A 21,826-nucleotide genomic window follows, 5' to 3' on the forward strand; every position below is an offset into this window, starting at 1 on the left:
AATGACAATGGTCCAGACGTTCCTAGCAGATGTGGAGAATGCGGATAAGAATATCCTGAATTTTAAGGGATCAATTAAGGGACATCGAGTGTGAAATAAAAAGAGAGCATGGATTGGGCATTTGTCGAGTGCGAATGAACATGTCCTGAAAGGCAGTAGGGCACCCGACACCTCTAGCCCCTGCTCTTCCGGGGTGGCGCTAGGTGTTCATGCCCGCATCATCGAGCATGCGGCCGCGGCTGCCTGAGTGGAGGCGCGGGCCGCTTGCCGCGCAAGGCAGAGGGCGGTGCAAGCCGCCTCTAGCTGGTTCGGTTGTGGGTCATCCAGATCCGCGCTGGAGTCGCTTCCGCTCATCATTGCCGACGAGTTCCTCCATGACGTCATCCGCCGGTCCTTCACCTTAGTGGAATCAAATGCTCGTCGCTGTCGTTGCAAAAATGCTACGACGCTCCAAATCGGCATCAAGGAGTCTGAGCGCCTCGCAAAGCAGAAGGCAAACACCATAAAGAAAGATGAACGGCTCGTGGGGGGACATGCCTGTGTCAGCCCACGTCTTGCCAAGATCCACTCCTCCTGCTCAGATAGCGGAACAACCACTGACGACGGCGATGACGCCCATCCGGCCGCCAACGCCTACACCAAAAACTACAATTGTCGCTTCGGAGACACCAAGGGGAAGCGGACAGCAAGGAAGTAGGAAGTCCGGCGGCCTCCTCCTCGACAATCTATCTATCTTGTTTATATATATTTTAGGCTTATCATATCTTGGTGATGATGAACATTTTGTGTCCAGTCATATCTATGTGATGATGAAACTTGCTACCCCTACATATGTTTGCTATTGCTATGTTCAAACTATGTCTACGTAAATATTGACCACGTTGCACGGGCAGGACGGATTTGAGAGGGACGACCGTGGATGCGGAGAAATGAGAGGTGATCGGTCGATGTCCGCGCATCTGCGGAGACACAGGGGGCACATTTGCAAGCTGCGGTTCTAGATGCTCTTAGGCGGCTCATTTCCCGCATCTCTCAATTGTTAAGCCGTACATACAACATACGCACGTACAATACGTGCGCTGGGATGAAAGCAGAATTAGCCCCAAGAGAAGACCAAGTTTGCACAATTATAATTAAGCTGCCGGAGCCGTATGCGTGACGACGATACATTCTGAAGTGTCAAATATGCTTTGCCGCGTACATCTCTTTCACAAGACTAGGTACGAAACATTCCAAAGGTCCATACGTTTACCTATGCCTACACACGTACTCGTCCTAGAGTTCCAACGGGCGTTTTTCATGCATACATTCGATCCACGATTTTTTTTTGGTTCGAATGGAAAATCGACTGTACTTATTATTAATTAGCAAATATGTTTGTGCGTTGGAACGGAAGAAAACCTATTAAATTATGCACGTGTGATAGATATAAAAGAAGTCTGAATCAAATGTCAGGATGGAATAAGGACTTTTAAAATTTCATTTCAGAAAGCACGTCTGAGTAATGTCATGACGAGATAAGGGACTTTTAAAAAGTCATTTCAAAAACAAAAAATTGATGGTCTCATCACGACTTGATTTCCTAAAGCATCACAACGAAAAAAATGACGCTGAGCAGACTGCATTGATGGACCCTGCCTGAGCTAGACTGATGAATGAGTGTCTCGCCTTGACCTAGCGTAGATGGGTTTATCATAATCAGTAATGTGGCACCAAAATAAATGTAGCTGTGTATAGAGGCAAAGTAGAAATTTAATCATTTTTATATAGCTTACAAAAACCCCATAGAAAGTTGCGTCAATTTTTGGGGGCTCAGCGTTGTAGACATAGAAACCTTTTTTTAACCCAAAGTGAGGGACTAAATAAAATCATAAAACAACCTCTACAGATCCCCTAATAAAACATATACGTAAGCAACGGTTCGTTGTGTTGATTATTTACGGATCTGTTTTAATTTTTGTGAACATATTCTAAAATTTCTTGGACATTGTTTAAGATTTCCAAATATTTTTTGAATACTAAATCTTTTTTAAAAAATCATGAACATTTATTTGAAACCGTGATATTTTTTTATAATATGTGAACAATTTTTTGAAATCATGATCATTTTCTGATTTTCTGAATGTTTTTTGAATTGTCAAACAGTTTATGATTTCCCAATACTTAAAAAAACTCACAACTTTTTCAAATTTGGTTCTTCTGAAAATCACGAATTAATTTAAATAAAAAAACTAAAATAGAAATGATAACATAAAAGGCAAAAAGGGAAATAGAAAACAGAAGCGCTGTACCATGCAAATGGGCCGGCCAATTAAGGTGTGCGGGAGGAGTAGGCGCGCTTGCGAGAGAAAAAAGAAGAGAGAAAGGATATCGTTATGCTCACTATTTATGGAACTGTTTTAATTATTGTGAACATATTCTAAACTTTCATGTAATTTTTATAATTCCTGAATATGTTTTCAATACTGGATATTTTTTTAAAAAAATCACGAACATTTATTTGAAACCGTGTTTTTAGAATATGTGAACCTATTTTTGAAATCATGATCATTTTATGATTGTTCGGTTTTTTTAATTCAAAATCAGTATATGATTTTTCAATATTTTAAAAAAATCATAACTTTTAAAATTTTATTATTTTGGAAATCACAAATTAATTTAAAGAAGAAAAAACTAAAACATAAATGAGAAAGTAAAAAGAAAAAAGAAAATTTGAAATAGAAAACAGGGCGCTACGACCTACAAATGGGCTGGACCATTACCACGTGCGTGAGGAGCAGGTGCGCTTGCGAGATCAAAAATGGAGAGAAAAGGGTAGGGAACCGCGGATCAAACCCTAGTCTCCCACAATGAGGGCGGAGGTTATAGCCACTGCGCTGCTCAAGTGCTCACATCTTTAAGTGCAACAGTTATATAAGAATTATGGAGCCCGGGCATGATTTCGAGAAAAAAATGAATTTATGAGTGGCATAGTGAGTAATTTATGACAACTTTGAGGGCAATTATGGCGACGTACGACCAGAAGCGATAGCCTCTTTGTTATTAGGAAAAGATTTATTTGTTTTATCTAAGAAAGATAAAGTTATACACATGTAGGTAAACGAAGGGCTATGCGGTACAATCTTCCACGTGGTAGTGCCGATGGCCATTGAAACGTGGCAGTTAGCTAGAGAGGCATAATGTGTTTATTTGTTTGTTTGAATGCCTTAGATGTGGAAGTATAAAGTATTTGAGAATATTAAAAATCTAATGTCAGGTTTTTAAGCATGACAAATCAAATATTTTATTAGGCAAAATATGTTGTCGCAGTATGGCAGTGAGCTTGACAAATTCTAGCAGAAAACTGAACATGGCAAGGATTTATCTCTTTCCATAGCATTGCTAAACCACTCCTCTTTCCATCACAAACTTCGAGCCCCATGTTACTCATGCCCAGTATCCATTTTAATTTTTCCATCTTTCTTTCATTCATTTTTGTTTAGTTGAGGCATAGTCTTGCAGCCCTATGTACTTGTAGAGATGTCTAATTCACATTCTTGACCTGTATGGGTTAGGCGCCATAATATGCCACCCTAACATCGCTCGTCTTGTTAGCATGTGAGAAAATGCAGTTTGAATTCTCTCAAGTTGAGACGAAAATGCAATGTGGGTTAAATATTACTGACTTCTATTTGCACTGCCGTGTTTTTTTACAGTATTCGTATATGTAAACAAACTATTTTTCCTGTGTTCTTAGTGGAGTAAATTCTGGTTGCCTGGTTTGTGGAGCACACAAGTACATCCGGTAATACTTCAACGCACTTCAAAACGCTTTTGTGGGTGATCCTCTCAAGTTCATCAGTTTACTTTATACACAAGGCCTGTATTTATTAAACAAACAATATGATATTTGTAAAACATATGTTTTCACTATTAGTGCACCGGTCAAGGAAGATGAGAAGATCCCAAGAACGCAAACAGCAAGTGCAACATTTTCATTTTACTCTTTCTGCAACAAACAAGTCGGCCTACAATGGATGTTTACATTTGTTTGCAACATAATAAAATAATAAATTGGAAGCTCTCGTGTTGGAATTGCGCTATCCTCCGTATCTTCACACGTTGGCCCCCTATTGGATTTGAGGGCTTCATTCAAGCTTGTTTTGGTTGCGGCACAGTTGACAATCTAAGCCTTAAACAGATTGAAAACACCAGCATATTGTGAATATCCATCAGACAAGTGGAGACACGACCATGCAAAATAATGTTCCCGCAGTTCATAAATACTCCCTCCTTTCCCTAATATAAGACATTTTAGTTTCTTCTTGATTCATATGTTTCTAGATACATTTTGGTATGTATGTTCACTCATTTTAGTATGTAGGTAGTCAATATAGAAATAGCTAAAAGGTCTTGTATTAGTGAACGGAGGGAGTACATGATACCCTTTGGACATGGCAAAGTCTCCAACATAAAACAAGTTATGGACTAGAGTAAAGTTTCTAACATATTACTTTGACCATTATTACTTTTCAATGAATATGTTAGCAATACATTTAAAAATCATAAGATGGAAACAATTTTCATGACAAATCATAATACATCATATGTTCGTAAAGTCAAAGCTAGAGAAGTTTGACTGCACGCTTTCTAGGACGTCATCTATTTCTAAATAATATAGGCAGTAGTAGGTAGTACACGAGTACCTGAGGGGCTTTCTTTGGACAACACGAGTAGCGCCAACTGACGGGCCAACAAGCTCAAGTGGCTTTTTTAAAAGAAAAACAAAATCAAAATACAAATACAAATACAAACAAATAATAGTGGAAGAAGCTAAATAACAACATGCATTTAGAGATAAGAGCTAATAAATACAGACAGGGCCGCAAAGGACAAGAGGGGCATCACATAGTTCTACCGTATTAATGATGTTGAGCAAATTATTACAACTAAATGCAGTGTAACCCAGTCCATCATATAGTGCTAGTTAGCATTTGTTTTAATATAATGAGGTGATGCAAACCAATCTGCTATTATCAGTAGCATGATGAGTTCTGTTAAGGAATAAATAGATAAATAGCACATGGAACATCCTAGGATACAGTAGCAGATTGTGCTAAAATAGACAAAACATTGGGAGTTTCCTCTATTACTTCTCTTACAGTGTTCTTTATCATACCAATTGAATCCCAATTCATATCAACTTTGAAAGATCGTGGATGTCGCCTAGAGGGGGGTGAATAGGCGTTTTAAAATAATTATGGTTTAGGCTTGAACAAATGCGGAATAAACCTAGCGGTTAATTTGCCAAGCACAAAACCTAAAACAACTAGGCTCACCTATGTGCACCAACAACTTATGCTAAGAAAGATAAGCAACTATGTGATAGCAAGATATATGACAAGAAACAATATGGCTATCACAAAGTAAAGTGCATAAGTAAAGGACTCGGGTAAGAGATAACCGAGGCACGAGGAGACGACAATGTATCCCGAAGTTCACACCCTTGCGGATGCTAATCTCCGTTTCGAGCGGTGTGGAGGCACAATGCTCCCCAAGAAGCCACTAGGGCCACCGTAATCTCCTCACGCTCTCGCACAATGCAAGATGCCGTGATTCCACTAAGGGACCCTTGAGGGCGGTCACCGAACCCGTACAAATGGCAACCCTTGGGGGCGGTCACCGAACCCGTACACTTTGGCAACCCTTGGGGGCGGTCACCGGTACCCGTCAAATTGCTCGGGGCAATCTCCACAACCTAATTGGAGACCCTGACGCTTGCCCGGAGCTTTGCACCATAATGATTGAGATCCGAACACCAACAACCGTCTAGGGCGCCAAGGCACCCAAGAGGAACAAGCTCTAGGGTGCCCAAACACCCAAGAGTAATAAGCTTCTCAAACTTCACTTCCACGTACCACCGTGGAGAACTCAAACCGATGCACCAAATGCAATGGCAAGGGCACACGGAGTGCCCAAGTCCTTCTCTCTCAAATCCCACCGAAGCAACTAATGCTAGGGAGGAAATTGAGACGAAGAACAAGAAGGAGAACACCAAGAACTCCAAGATCTAGATCCACAGGGTTCCCCTCACATAGAGGAGAAAGTGATTGGAGGAAATATGGATCTAGATCTCCTCTCTCTTTTCCCTCAAAAACTAGCAAGAATCCATGGAGGGATTGAGAGTTAGCAAGCTCGAAGAAGGTCAACAATGGGGGAAGAACACGAGCTCGAAGGATAAGGTTCAAAGGGGAAGAAGACCCCCTTTTATAGGAGGGGAAAATCCAACCGTTAAGTGCTCAGCCTGCACACGAGCGGTACTACCGCTCCACGAGCGGTACTACTGCTCAGGTGGAAGAAACAGGGAAAAGGAGCAACAAAACATGAACCTTGGGGTGGTAGTACCGCAGGAGACAGCGGTACTACCGCTGGGTTAAGCGGTACTACCGCTCACTTCGGCGGTACTGCCGGCAGAACGAAGGGTAAAGGGGAAGAGGGAACCGGGCGGTACTACCGTGGAGGAAGGGCGGCACTGCCGCTAAGGAGCGGTACTGCCGCACTACTGCCGCAGCGAGGTATCGCATAATCCGACACAGAAAAAGACCCCTCGAATCGATGCGGTAGGGACCTGGTAAGCCAACGGTAGTACTGCTGCGGAGTCACTGCCGATACTACCGCTGCGGAGCGGTACTGCCGCTTGTGACTCCTCAGCGGTACTACCGCTGGGTATCACGGTACTACCGCTGGGACCCTGACAAAACCACACTCAAGAAAACCAGAACTGCCATAACTTCTACATATGAGCTCCGAATTGAGCAAACTCAAAATTGTTGGAAACAAGACGACGAGTAGCATCAAAACAGCGACTGGTTATAGTAAGAAGAGGCAGGGGAGGTATGCCTAACAAAAAGAGGAGTGAAACCTCCAACCGAGAAGAACCGGCAAAACCTCCAACATCGAAAACATCATAGAAGATGCAAGCGAACTCCGTTTTCGATGAACTCAAGCTTGTCAACAAGATGACCGTAAGCTCTAAGACTCACAAAGAGAACCAAACAAGAACCAAGAAAGATGATGCAAGGATGCAATGGTTTGAGCTCTCAACGAACGATATGATCAAGCTACTCATCGAGAGCCCCCCTTGATAGTACGGCAATCGATCCTATAACCCGGTCTCCCAACTACCATCATGAGACCGGTAAAATAGAAAACCTATCAAGGGCAAACCTTTGCCTTGCACATGGTCCACTTGAGCTAGATGATGACAATCTTGACTTCCTCAAGTTGGACCACCTTTCTTGATTGTGTTGGCTCGATGAAGACTAGTTGATTGCTCCCCCATACTCCACTATGGGTGAGCCTTTCTTCCGCACATCTTCACAAGTCCATTGTCACCACAATGGACGGCAAGCTTCAAGCATTTGGTCTCTTCGTGATGCTCCACTTGAACTTGCACACCGCAACCTTTCTTGATTGTGTTGAGTCGATGAAGACTAGTTGATTGCTCCCCCATACTCTACTATGGGTGAGCTACTCTTCCGCACATCTTCACAGGTCCATTCTCACCACAAAGGACAACAAGCTTCAAGCATTTGATCTCTTCGTGGTGCTCCACTTGAACTTGCACACCGCAACCTAACCCCACAAAGAACCCTCACGAAGACCATGGGTTAGTACACAAAGCGTAATTGACAATGCTTACCATACCATGGGGTCACTTGATCCCTTTCGGTACATCTTCTATGCTTTGTGGGTTGATCAACTTGATTCACTCTTTAACTTAGTCTTGATCAACCTCTCACAAGACCAATCTTTAGGTAATTCCTTGAATAGCACCTTGGTCGACACAAACTCTCCTTGAAACCAACACATGTACTCCAAGAAAAGCATATGGACAAAACCTTCAAATATAACTCAAGGCAACCATTAGTCCATAGAGATTGTCATCAATTACCAAAACCAAACATGGGGGCACCGCATGTTCTTTCAAACTTGTCAAAACACTTGAACATATGCATCTGGCTCTTGTGAACAATTTGGCAGAATGTGTAAGGATATTGTAAAGCCATCCATTACTACATAAAAAAGAACTAGATAACTGCAGCAGCAAAAGCGTGTTGTGGTTGTAAACTAGCAAGGGGTTCTTTATGAATACCAGAATATGTATTTATGCATGAAAAGGGACCATAAGTTTATCTGCTGTCCATATTTAAGAGGAAAAATGAATAGTATCCAGTGCAAGGGTACAACTCGCAAGGAAGGACCAAAAAAGAGTACCAGTACTCAAGGCCAAACAGAGTACTAAAATACCTGTGAAAATTTTAGAAGAAAACATACCTCCAGCTCTTCCTCAGCCTTGCGCTTCAGATGATTATTACCATGGGAACTTAAATTGCCTGTTTGGCCCGGGGTCCTTCCAAAACATCCTTCCAAAGATGATACATGAACAGGAATCACATGCTTATTGTCAGGCTTAGCTTGATACGATACCAACTCATCAACCACAGCTGGATATAAATTCACGGGGTTATTTGTAGGAATTCCCTCTGTTGGGGATATGACTATCAGGTATGACCCGCCCAGGAGGGGCCGGGTCAACCACAATGGTGGTTCATCAATGAAGCCCAAGAGTATACCAGATGGCAGTTCATAGATAGGCCGGTAAGAGGCCCAAGCCCGGAGACGGCTTAAAGCCCGTAAGTGTAAACCGCCATGTATGAGTAGACTTGTAATATAAGGCATGCAAGATACGTCACCGAGCCGGACACGTTGTATGAGCCGGCCGGGACTCTGTAGGCCGTAGGGCGTCAACCCGTGTATATAAGGGGACGACCCGGCAGCAACTTAGGGCAAGAAACATCAAATCGAGGGCCGGGCAAAGCGTGTTTGCTCCCTGGTAATCGAAACCCTAGCAATCCACCTCAACTAGAGTAGGCCTTTACCTTCGCCGCAAGGGGCCGAACCAGTATAAACTCTTCGTGTCCTTTGTCCCGTTTAACCCCTTTAAGCTAACCTCGTCGCAATGGCTCCACAACTAAGTCCTTCCATGAGGACGTCTGCCGTGACAGTTCCACGACAGTTGGCCCCACCGTGGGGCCAGCGCATGATACGTCTCCAACGTATCTATCTATAATTTTTTATTGTTTCATGCTATTATATTATCAACCTTGGATGTTTTATATGCATTTATATGCTATCTTATATGATTTTTGGGACTGACCTATTAACCTAGAGCCCAGTGCCAGTTTCTGTTTTTTCCTTGTTTTAGAGTATCGCAGAAAAGGAAAATCAAACGGAGTCCAATTGACCTGAAACTTCACGGAACTTATTTTTGGACCAGAAGAAGTCCACGGAGTATCAGAGATGGACCAAGAGAGTCTCGGGCTACCCACGAGGGTGGGGGGCGCTCCCACCCCCCTGGGCGCGCCCCCCTGCCTCGTGGACAGCCCGGAGATCCACCGACGTACTTCTTCCTCCTATATATACCCATATATCCTAAAAACTTCGGGGAGCATAATAGATCAGGAGTTCTGCCGCCAAAAGCCTCCGTAGCCACCAAAAACCAATCTAGACCCGTTCCGGCACCCTGCCGGAGGGTGGAATCCCTCTCCGGTGGCCATCTTCATCATCCCGGCGCTCTCCATGACAAGGAGGGAGTAGTTCTCCCTCGGGGCTGAGGGTATGTACCAGTAGCTATGTGTTTGATCTCTCTCTCTCTCGTGTTCTTGAGGTGATACGATCTTGATGTATCGCGAGCTTTGCTATTATAGTTGGATCTTATGATGTTTCTCCCCCTCTACTCTCTTGTGACGAATTGAGTTTTCCCTTTGAAGTTATCTTATCGGATTGAGTCTTTAAGGATTTGAGAACACTTGATGTATGTCTTGCGTCGGATACCCGTTGTGACAATGGGGTATTCTATTGATCCACTTGATGTATGTTTTGGTGATCAACTTGCGGGTTCCGCCCATCAACCTATGCATAGGGGTTGGCACACGTTTTCGTCTTGACTCTCCGTTAGAATCTTTGGGGCACTCTTTGAAGTACTTTGTATTGGTTTGAATAGATGAATCTGAGATTGTGTGATGCATATCGTATAATCATACCCACGGATACTTGAGGTGACATTGGAGTATCTAGGTGACATTAGGGTTTTGGTTGATTTGTGTCTTAAGGTGTTATTCTAGTACGCACTCTATGATAGATTGAACGGAAAGAATAGCTTCATGTTATTTTACTACGGACTCTTGAATAGATCGATCAGAAAGGATAACTTTGAGGTGGTTTCGTACCCTACCATAATCTCTTCGTTTGTTCTCCGCTATTAGTAACTTTGGAGTGACTCTTTGTTGCATTTTGAGGGATAGTTATATGATACAATTATGTTATTATTGTTGAGAGAACTTGCACTAGTGAAAGTATGAACCCTAGGCCTTGTTTCAACGCGTTGCAATACCGTTTACGCTCACTTTTATCATTAGTTACCTTGCTGTTTTTATATTTTCAGATTACAAAAACCATTATCTACTATCCATATTGCACTTGTATCACCATCTCTTCGCCGAACTAGTGCACCTATACAATTTACCATTGTATTGGGTGTGTTGGGGACACAAGAGACTCTTTGTTATTTGATTGCAGGGTTGCTTGAGCGAGACCATCTTCATCCTACGCCTCCCACGAATTAATAAACCTTAGGTCATCCACTTGAGGGAAATTTGCTACTATCCTACAAACCTCTGCACTTGGAGGCCCAACAACATCTACAAGAAGAAGGTTGTGTAGTAGACATCAAGCTCTTTTCTGGCGCCATTGCTGGGGAGGTTAGCGCTTGAAGGTATATCTTTAGATCTTGCAATCGAATCTTTTTGTTTCTTGTTTTAGCACTAGTTTAGTTTATAAAAGAAAACTACAAAAAAATATGGAATTGAGTTTGCCTCATACGCTTCATCTTTTTAATATATTTCGTGAGTATGATGGAAAGGAAAATTGTGTCAAAGTGTTAGAAGAAGAATGCATTAAAATGTTTGGCATTAAATCTTTGAATGATGAGCATGATTGCAATGTTATTAGTATGAGCTCTTTGAATATCCATAGTACTAATGATGATTGCACTAGTCATGATGAGAATGTCTCTTATAAGCATGTCGATTTCTGTGGAGTGCATAGAGTTTGCAAGTACACACAAATTAGGGAAGATAGATTTTGTAAGAGGCATAAGTACTTAGAAACTAAATGGTTGCAAGAAAGGCTAGATGTTTGTGCTAAAAATTTAAATTTTCTTAGCCGTACTTGTGAACTTTGCAATGAACGTGGTCATTTAACCATCTGATGCAAATTGTTTCATGATCTAATCATTTCCAAAAATTGTAATGACTTGATTTCCCTTGCACATCATAATGAACTTAGTTTGCTTATGGGTTATGAAGAAATGAAACGTATAACTAACTGTCTTCCAGTATTTGCCCGTGATAAACTTCTTGATGTTGATCTAGGGGAAATTTATATGTATTGTGTGGTGAATTGTATTGAAAATCCTTATATTGCCAATTACATAAAGAAAACAAAACAAATAGAAGATGAAGAGAATACTAATGAAAGGGAAGAGACTTCCCAATATCCTCCTATTATTTCTTATGATGAATCAGGTAACGAGGAGGAGCCTTCTATTCAACCAATCTCATTAATAACGAGCTCCAAAAAGAGGGTTGAACCCACACATGATGTGAAGAAGAAAAAGAAAATATGGAGAAGCAAAGGTAAAAAGGTATCCCTCCCAAATGATGTTGCTCCTATTACTCATTGTGATGATGATAATTGCTATACTATCAGTGCTATCCACACTATTAATGATGAGAGTGATTATGCTTATGATATGAAAATGCCCAAGCTTGGGGATGCTATGTTTGATGAGAATGACATGTTTGAGAATATATTTGCTGCAATTAATGTTTGTCCCAAGCTTGGGGATGCTATGTTTAATGAAGATGATATTTTTAGTCTCCCAAGTTTTGATATGCAAATTTATAATGATGATAGCATGCCTCCTAGTTATGATGATTATATTGATGAAAGTGGGTTTGGAAGAGTGTCAACTTTAGGAAGTAATGATCCCACTATTTTGGAGGATGTTGAATCTTATTATGATAATTATGAAAGTGGATTTGGAGAGGTCATGAGTTTATTTAGTGATGATTCCACTATCTTGGAAGAGGTTTCAATCGATTGCGATGAGAACAAAGTTGCTACTTATGATAATTATTGTGATGATACATATGCTATAAAAAATAGTGATTATTATATTTATAAAACTTGTCATGATTATGATTACCCTTTTTCTAACATTACTCTTTTAATGTGGAAACAATTTATAGTATTCGAGTCTCTTATGATACTCCCACTATTTCGATTGAGAAGAATTTTGCTTATGTGGAGAGTAGTAAATTTTCTATGCTTGTAGATCATGAAAATAATGCGTTATGTGATGGTTATATTGTTGAATTCATTCATGATGCTACTGAAAATTATTATGAGGGAGGACCATGTGCTTGTAGGAATTGCAATAATATCAAGTTTCCTCTCTATGTGCTTAAAGTTTTGAAGTTATGCTTGTTTTGCCTTCCTATGCTAGTTGATTATTGTTCCCATAAATTGTTTGCTCACAAAATCCATAGGAAGAGGGTTAGACTTAAATGTGCTAGTAATATTCTTCATGATTCTCTCTTTATGTTACAATTCTTATCTTTTATGTGAGCATCATTGAAATCATCATGCCTAGCTAGGGGCGTTAAACGTTAGCGCTTGTTGGGAGGCAGCCCAATTTTATTTTTGTTATTTTATTTTTGTTCCTGTTTATTAATAAATAAATTATCTATCCTATGTTTTGTTTGTGTTTTTTGTGTTTAATTAGTGTTTGTGCCAAGTAGAACCGTTGGGAAGACTTGGGGAAAGTCTTTTAGATCTTGCTGTAAAAAACAGAAACTATAGCGCTCACGAGAATTGCTGCCATTTTTATTTGGAAAGTGCTATTTAGTTAATTATTTTTGCAGATGATTAATAGATAAATTCCTCACGCCAGAAATTTATTTTCGAATTTTTGGGGTTCCAGAAGTTTGCGTTAGTCACAAATTACTACAGACTGTTCTGTTTTTGACAGATTCTGTTTTTCGTGTGTTGTTTGCTTATTTTGATGAATGTATGGCTAGTAAAATAGTTTATAAACCATAGAGAAGTTGGAATACAGTAGGTTTAACACCAATATAAATAAATAATGAGTTAATCACAGTACCTTGAAGTGGTGTTTTGTTTCCTTTCGCTAACGGAGCTCACGAGATTTTCTATTTTGAGTTTTGTGTTGTGAAGTTTTCAAGTTTTGGATTAAGTTTTGATGGATTATGGAACAAGGAGTGGCAAGAGCCTAAGCTTGGGGATTCCCATGGCACCCCAAGGTAAAATTCAAGGACACCCAAAAGCCTAAGCTTGGGTATGCCCCGGAAGGCATCCCCTCTTTCGTCTTCGTCTATCGGTAACTTTACTTGGAGCTATATTTTTATTCACCACATGATATGTGTTTTGCTTGGAGCGTCATTTTATTTTCTTTTGTTTTGCTTGACGTTTGAATAAAATACCAAGATCTGAAATTCTTAAATGTTAGAGAGTCTTCTTATAGTTGCATAATTATTCGACTACTCATTGATCTTCACTTATATCTTTCGGAGTAGTTTGTTGTTGCTCTAGTGCTTCACTTATATCCTTTTAGAGCACGGTGGTGGTTTTATTTTATAGAAATAATTGATCTATCATGCTTCACTTATATTATTTCGAGAGTCCTTTAGAACAGCATGGTAATTTGCTTTTGATCTAATAATAAAAAAACTTTCATATAAGTGCATTGAATACTAAGAGAAGTTTGATACTTGATGATTGTTTTGAGATATGGAGATAGTGATACCAAAGTTGTGCTAGTTGAGTAGTTCTGAATTTGAGAAATACTTGTGTTGAAGTTTGCAAGTCCCGTAGCATGCACGTATGGTAAACGTTGTGTAACAAATTTTAAACATGAGGTGTTATTTGATTGTCTTCCTTATGAGTGGCGGTCGGGGACGAGCGTGGTCTTTTCCTACCAATCTATCCCCCTAGGAGCATGCGTGTAATGCTTGGTTTTTGATGACTTGTAGATTTTTACAATAAGTATGTGAGTTCTTTATGACTAATGTTGAGTCCATGGATTATACGCACTCTCACCCTTCCATCATTGCTAGCCTCTTCGGTACCGTGCATTGACCCTTTCTCACCTTGCGAGTTGGTGCAAACTTCGCCGGTGCATCCAAACCCCGTGATATGATACGCTCTATCACACATAAACCTCCTTATATCTTCCTCAAGACAGCCACCATACCTACCTATTATGGCATTTCCATAGCCATTCTGAGATATATTGCCATGCAACTTTCCACCGTTCCGTTTCTCATGACACGTTCATCATTGTCATATTGCTTTGCATAATCATGTAGTTTACATTGTATTTGTGGCAAAGCCACCGTTCATGATTTTTCATACATGTTACTCTTGATTCATTGCTATCCCGGTATACCGCCGGAGGCATTCATATAGAGTCATACTTTGTTCTAGTATCGAGTTGTAATCTTTGAGTTGTAAATAAATAGAAGTGTGATGATCACCATTAATAGAGCATTGTCCCAAAAAAGACCAAAAAAGAGAGAAAGGCCAAAAAAGAAAGAAAGACCAAATAAAACAATAAAAAAATAAAAGGGACAATGCTACTATCCTTTTTTCCACACTTGTGCTTCAAAGTAGCACCATGATCTTCATGATAGAGAGTCCCTTGTTTTGTCACTTTCATATACTAGTGGGAAATTTTCATTATAGAACTTGGCTTGTATATTCCAACAATGGGCTTCCTCAAATGCCCTAGGTCTTCGTGAGCAAGCAAGTTGGATGCACACCCACATAGTTTCTTTTGTTGAGCTTTCATACATTTATAGCTCTAGTGCATCCGTTGCATGGCAATCCCTACTCCTTACATTAACATGGATCGATGGGCATCTCCATAGCCCATTGATTAGCCGCGTTGATGTGAGACTTTCTCCTTTTTTTCTCTTCTCCACATAACCCCCATCATTATATTTTATTCCACCCATAGTGCTATATCCATGGCTCACACTCATGTATTGCGTGAAGGTTGAAAAAGTTTGAGATTACTAGAGTATGAAACAATTGCTTGGCTTGTCATCGGGTTGTGCATGATGAGAGCATTCTTGTGTGACGAAAATGGAGCATGACCAAACTATATGATTTTGTAGGGATGAACATTCTTTTGCCATGTTATTTTGAGAAGACATAATTGCTTAGTTAGTATGCTTGAAGTATTATTTTTATGTCAATATTAAACTTTTGTCTTGAATCTTATGGATCTGAATATTCTTGCCACAATAAATAAAATTACATTGATAAATATGTTAGGTAGCATTCCACATCAAAAATTCTGTTTTTATCATTTACCTACTCGAGGATGAGCAGGAATTAGGCTTGGGGATGCTGATACGTCTCCAACGTATCTATAATTTTTGATTGTTTCATGCTATTATATTGTCAATCTTGGATGTTTTATATGCATTTATATGCTATTTTATATGATTTTTGGGACTAAGCTATTAACCTAGAGCCCAATGCCAGTTTTTGTTTTTTCCTTGTTTTAGAGTATCGCACAAAAGGAAAATCAAACAGAGTCCAATTGCCCTGAAACTTCACAGAACTTATTTTTGGACCAAAAAAAGCCCATGGAGTATCGGAGATGGACCAGGAGAGTCCCGGGCTGCCCACGAGGGTGGGGGGCGCGCCCACCCCCCTGGGCGCGCCCCCTGCCTCGTGGACAGCCCGGAGATCCACCGACGTACTTCTTCCTCCTATATATACCCATATACCCTAAAAACTTCGGGGAGCATAATAGATCGGGAGTTCCGCCGCCAGAAGCCTCCGTAGCCACCGAAAAGCAATCTAGACCCATTCCGGCACCCTGCTGGAGAGGGGAATCCCTCTCCGGTGGCCATCTTCATCATCCCGGCGCTCTCCATGACGAGGAGGGAGTAGTTCTCCCTCAGGGCTGAGGGTATGTACCAGTAGCAATGTGTTTGATCTCTCTCTCTCTCTCTCTCTCTCGTGTTCTTGAGGTGATACGATCTTGATGTATCGCGAGCTTTGCTATTATAGTTGGATCTTATGATGTTTCTCGCCCTCTACTCTCTTGTGACAAATTGAGTTTTCCCTTTGAAGTTATCTTATCGGATTGAGTGTTTAAGGATTTGAGAACACTTGATGTATGTCTTGCGTGGGATACCCATGGTGACAATGGGGTATTCTGTTGATCCACTTGATGTATGTTTTGGTGATCAACTTGCGGGTTCCACCCATCAACCTATGCATAGGGGTTGGCACACATTTTCATCTTGACTCTTGATACGTCTCCAACGTATCTATAATTTTAATTGCTCCATGCTATATTATCTACTGTTTTGAATGTTTATGGGCATTATTATACACTTTTAGATCATTTTTGGGACTAACCTATTAACCCAGAGCCTAGTGCCAGTTTCTGTTTTTACCCTGTTTTAGGGTTTCGAAGAAAAGGAAAATCAAACGAAGTCCAATTGACCTGAAACTTCACGGAACTCGTTTTTGGAAGGAAAGAAGCCCAGAAGACTTGGAGTGCACGTCGGGGGATCTGCGAGGAGGTCACGAGGCAGGGGGGCGCGCCCACCCCCTGGGTGCGCCCTCCACCCTCGTGAGCCCCTCGTGGCCCCCCTGACGTACTTCTTCCGCCTATATATCTCCATATACCCTAAAAACATCCGTGAGCACAATAGATCGGGAGTTCCGCCATCAGAAGCCTCCGTAGCCACCGAAAACTAATCTAGACCCGTTCCGGCACCCTGCCCGAGGGGCAATCCTTCTCCGGTGGCCATCTTCATCATCCCGGTGCTCTCCATGATGAGGAGGGAGTAGTTTTCCCTCGGGGCTGAGGGTATGTACCAGTAGCTATGTGTTTGATCTCTCTCTCTCTCTCTCTCTCGTGTTCTTGAGGTGATACGATCTTGATGTATCGCGAGTTTTGCTATTATATTTGGATCCTATGATGTTTCTTCCCCCCTCTACTATCTTGTAATGGATTGAGTTTCCCCTTTGAAGTTATATTAACGGATTGAGTCTTTAAAGATTTGAGAACACTTGATGTATGTCTTGCCATGGATATCTGTGGTGACAATGGGATATCACGTGATTCACTTGATGTATGTTTTGGTGACCAACTTGCGGGTTCCACCCATGAACCTATGCCTAGGGGTTGGCACACGTTTTCGTCGTGATTCTCCAGTAGAACTTTGGGGCACTCTTTGAGGTCCTTTGTGTTGGTTGAATAGATGAATCTGAGATTGTGTGAAGCCTATCGTATAATCATACCCACGGATACTTGAGGTGACATTGGAGTATCTAGGTGACATTAGGGTTTTGGTTGATTTGTGTCTTAAGGTGTTATTCTAGTACGAACTCTAGGGCTGTTTGTGACACTTATAGGAATAGCCGAACAGATTGATTGGAAAGAATAACTTTGAGGTGGTTTCGTACCCTACCATAATCTCTTCGTTTGTTCTCCACTATTAGTGACTTTGGAGTGACTCTTTGTTGCATGTTGAGGGATAGTTATGTGATCCAATTATGATATCATTGTTGAGGGAACTTACACTAGAGAAAGTATGAACCCTAGGCCTTGTTTACTATCATTGCAATACCGTTTACGCTCACTTTTATCATTAATTACCTTGCTGTTTTTATATTTTCAGATTACAAAAACTATTATCTACTATCCATATACCACTTGTATCACCATCTCTTCGCCGAACTAGTGCACCTATACAATTTACCATTGTATTGGGTGTGTTGGGGACACAAGAGACTCCTTGTTATTTGGTTGCAGGGTTGCTTGAGAGAGACCATCTTCATCCTACGCCTCCTACGGATTGATAAACCTTAGTTCATCCACTTGAGGGAAATTTGCTACTGTCCTACAAACCTCTGCACTTGGAGGCCCAACAACGTCTACAAGAAGAAGGTTGTGTAGTAGACATCAAGCTCTTTTCTGGCGCCGTTGCCAGGGAGGTTAGCGCTTGAAGGTATATCTTTAGATCTTGCAATCGAGTCTTTTAGTTTCTTGTTTTATCACTAGTTTAGTTTATAAAAGAAAACTATAAAAAAATGGAATTGAGTTTGTCTCATACGCTTCACCTTTTTAATATCTTTCGTGTGTATGATGGAAAGGATAATTGTGCTCAAGTGCTAGAAGAAGAAATCTATAAAATGATTGACACTAAATCTTTGAATGATGAGCATGATTGCAATGTTGTTAGTATGAATTCCTTGAATATCCATGATGCTAATGATATGCAAAGCCACAAGCTTGGGGAAGCTATGTTTGATGAAGATGATATTTTTTGTCCCCCAAGTTTTGATGAGCAAATTTATTATGATGAAAGCATGCCTCTTATCTATGATGATTATTGTGATGACACGTATGCTTTAAAGAATAATGATAACAATGAAACTTGTCATCTTGATTTCAATTTTCAATCCCATGATAGCTACTTTGTTGAGTTTGCTCCCACTACTATTCAAGAGAAGAATTTTGCTTATGTGGAGAGTAGTAAATTTTCTATGTTTGTAGATCATGAAAAGAATGCTTTAGGTGCTGGTTATATTGTTGAATTCATTCATGATGCTACTGAAAATTATTATGAGGGAGGAACATATGCTTGTAGGAATTGCAATAATATCAAGTTTCCTCTCTATGTGCTTAAAGTTTCAAAGTTATGCTTGTTTTGCCCTTCTATGCTAGTTGATTATTGTTCTCATAAGTTGTTTGCTCACAAAATCTCTATGCATAGGAAGTGGGTTATACTTAAATGTGCTAGTCATATTCTTCATGATGCTCTCTTTATATTTCAATTCTTATCTTTTATGTGAGCATCATTGAAATCATCATGCCTAGCTAGAGGCGTTAAACGATAGCGCTTGTTGGGAGGCAACCCAATTTTATTTTTTTCCTTGATTTTTGCTCCTGTTTAGTAATAAATAATTCATCTAGCCTCTGTTTAGATGTGGTTTTATGCTTTTAATTAGTGTTTGTGCCAAGTAGAACCTTTGGGAAGACTTGGGAGAAGTCTTGTTGATCATGCTGTAAAAAACAGAAACTTTAGCGCTCACGAGAATTGCTGCCATTTTTATTTGAAGAGTGCTATTTAGTTAATTCTTTTTGAAGATGATTAATAGATAAATTCCTCAGGCCCATCAATTTATTTGAGAATTGTATGATTTCCATAAGTATACGTTTGATTCAGATTACTACAGACTGTTCTGTTTTTGACAGATTCTGTTTTCATCTTGTTGTTTGCTTATTTTGATGAATCTATGAGTAGTATCGGAGGGTATGAACCATAGAGAAGTTGGAATACAGTAGATATTACACCAATATGAATTTAGAATTAGTTCATTACAGTACCTTATGATGGTGATTTGCTTTCTTATACTAACGGAGTTTACGAGTTTTCTGTTAAGTTTTGTGTTGTGAAGTTTTCAAGTTTTGGGTAAAGATTCGATGGATTATGGAATAAGAAGTGGCAAGAGCCTAAGCTTGGGGATGCCCAAGGCACCCCAAGGAAATATTCAAGGACAACCAAAAGCCTAAGCTTGGGGATGCCCCGGAAGGCATCCCCTCTTTCGTCTACTTCCATCGGTAACTTTACTTGGAGCTATATTTTTATTCACCACATGATATGTGTTTTGCTTGGAGCGTCAATTTATTTTGGTAGGATTTGCATGCTGTTATTTAGAACAATGTTTTGCATCTTTTATTTCAATAAAAGTGGCATTGATAGCCTTTACTATGCCTATGTTACAAGTATACATGTTGCTGTCTGAAAACATAAAGTTTACCGCTGTTGCAATAATTCCCTAGAAAATTAAGAATGTGATAAAATGTTGAAACCTTTTGCATATGAAGCTCTTGTAAATTTACTACAGTGGGAATTTTCTTTCATAATTTTTGGAGCTAGGGAAGTATGGATGTTGCTGCATTCTTTACAGACTGTCCTGTTTAGGCAGATTGCTGTTATGTTTGCATTGTTTGCATATGTTTGCTTCTTTAATGATTCTATTTGAGGATAGGACTATTAAATATGCAGAGGCATTTAGTATGCAATGTTGAATAATAATTTTAGTGATTTTCTACAGTAGAGTATGATAAAGTTTTGGCAATGGTTTATACTAACTTATCTCACGAGTCCTTGTTGAGTTTTGTGTGGATGAAGCTTTTGAGATTTAGGGAGACCGTGATATGAGAGGAATTAAGGAGACACAAAAGATCAAGCTTGGGGATGCCCAAGGCACCCCAAGATAATATTTCGAGAAGTCTCAATCATCTAAGCTTGGGGATACCCCGGTTGGCATCCCACCTTTCTTCTTCAACAATTATCGGTTAGTTTTGGTTGATCCTAAGTTTTTGCTTCTTCACATGATGTTTGCCATTCTTATAATGTCATTTTATTTTTCTTTGCTTGCTTTTTGAATAAAATACCAAGGTCTGAAATTATTAAATGTTAGAGAGTCTTCACATAGTTGCATAATTATTTGACTACTCTTTGATCTTCACTTATATCTTTCGGAGTAGTTTGTCATTTGCTCTAGTGCTTCACTTATATCTTTTAGAGCATGGTGGTAGTTTTATTTTGAAGAAATATATGAACTCTCATGCTTCACTTATATTATTTTGAGAGTCTTCAATAGCATGGTAATTTGCTTAAATAAACCTAATATGCTAGGCATCCAAAAATAATAAAACTTTCATATAGAGTATTGAATACTAAGAGAAGTTTGATGCTTAATGATTGTTTTGAGATATGGAGGTAATAATATCAAAGTCGTTCTAGTTGAGTAGTTGTGAATTTGAGAAATGCTTGTGTTGAAGTTTGCAAGTCCCGTAGCATGCACGTATGGTAAACATTGTGTAACAAATTTGAAACATGAGGTGTTATTTGATTGTCCTCCTTATGAGTGGCGGCCGGGGACGAGCGATGGTCTTTTCCTACCAATCTATCCCCCTAGGAGCATGCGCGTAGTACCGAGGTTTTTGATGACTTGTATATTTTTGCAATAAGTATGTGAGTTCTTTATGACTAATGTTGAGTCCATGGATTATACACACTCTCACCCTTCCATCCTTGCTAGCCTCTTCGGTACCGTGCATTGCCCTTTCTCACATTGAGAGTTGGTGCAAACTTCGCCGGTGCATCCAAACCCCGTGATATGATACGCTCTTTCACACATAAACCTCCTTATATCTTCCTCAAAACAGCCACCATACCTACCTATTATGGCATTTCCATAGCCATTCCGAGATATATTGCCATGCAACTTTCCACCATTCCGTTTATTATGACACGCATCATCATTGTCATATTGCTTTGCATGATCATGTAGTTGACATCGTATTTGTGGCAAAGCCACCATCCATAATTTTTCATACATGTCACGCTTGGTTCATTGCATATCCCGGTACACCGCCAGAGGCATTCATATAGAGTCATCTTTGTTCTAGTATCGAGTTGTAATCATTGAGTTGTAATTAAATAAAAGTGTGATGATCATCATTATTAGAGCATTGTCCCAAGTGAGGAATAAAAAAAGAGAAAGGCCATAAAAAAGAGAAGGCCCCAAAAAAGGAGAAAGGCCATAAAAAAGAGAGAAGGCCCAAAAAAATGAGAGAAAAAGAGAGAAGAGACAA

At 40.1% G+C, this 21,826-nt stretch overlaps 1 pseudogene; it reads right to left on the reverse strand.

The window, feature by feature from the left end:
• Positions 1-4,131: 4,131 nt before the first annotated feature.
• Positions 4,132-21,826, reverse strand: part of LOC125506843 (nuclear poly(A) polymerase 1-like) — a 44,501-nt pseudogene continuing 26,806 nt past the window's right edge.

Source organism: Triticum urartu, chromosome 5A, assembly GCF_056163025.1.
Source record: "Triticum urartu cultivar PI428250 chromosome 5A, HENAU_Tu73, whole genome shotgun sequence".
Taxonomy (NCBI): domain Eukaryota; kingdom Viridiplantae; phylum Streptophyta; class Magnoliopsida; order Poales; family Poaceae; genus Triticum; species Triticum urartu.